This window comes from Lathyrus oleraceus, chromosome 5 (assembly GCF_024323335.1).
Source record: "Lathyrus oleraceus cultivar Zhongwan6 chromosome 5, CAAS_Psat_ZW6_1.0, whole genome shotgun sequence".
Classification (NCBI taxonomy): Eukaryota; Viridiplantae; Streptophyta; class Magnoliopsida; order Fabales; family Fabaceae; genus Lathyrus; species Lathyrus oleraceus.
Genome location: NC_066583.1, coordinates 585,257,724 through 585,258,493, shown reverse-complemented (window position 1 = coordinate 585,258,493; position 770 = coordinate 585,257,724).

Here is a 770-nt window from a genome sequence, read left to right as displayed (position 1 = left end):
AATGCTATCAGATTGTTCATGCAGAGGAACCCTATTCCTACTCTGGTCGGAGATGTATATTACTCGGTTCATAACAGGAACGAGAAGAGACGTGGTGGTTTGATCAGGTGTTGTGCTCAGATGTTATTCAGATGGTTTATGGGGTATTTGCCTTCCCGAGGTGTTTTTGCTTCTCTTGATCCTACGGTCAAGTGGTCGGTCAGATTGATGGGTTTGCGGGCCGCTGATATAGCATGGACTCATAATGGTTTGGCTGGACGGAATTTTATATATAGCTGCGGGGATTTTCCCAATGTGCCTCTTATAGAAGTTCAGGGTTGCATTAATTACAACCCAACGCTTCTTAGGAGACAGATGGGGTTCGCTATGGAAGTTCCTCCCCTTGAGTGTGAGACTCAGGAGTCCTTTTACTTCCCGGTTGAGGGCAATCGGGCCAAGCTGATGCAGGTGTCTGGGTCATGGCGTAACATCCAAAGAAAGGGCAAGGTTCCTTTTGGCAAGGTTAACAGTCGGTATTTTCCTCTATTCGATGATTGGCTTCGGAAGAGGATTGAGATCACACATCTACCATTTCCGGGAGGTGATCCTTGGTGTCCTATGATTGAGGGTCCGCGTTCTTCTGTCAGTATGGAAGAATTCCTCGAGATGAAGAGAGCCAGAGATCAGTTGCTAGCGGAGAAAGCTGGATTGGAGATGAGTGTTGCTCGGATTCAGACGGCCAACCAGGAGATCAGAGTGAAGATGGAAGATCAAGACAAGCGACATGCATT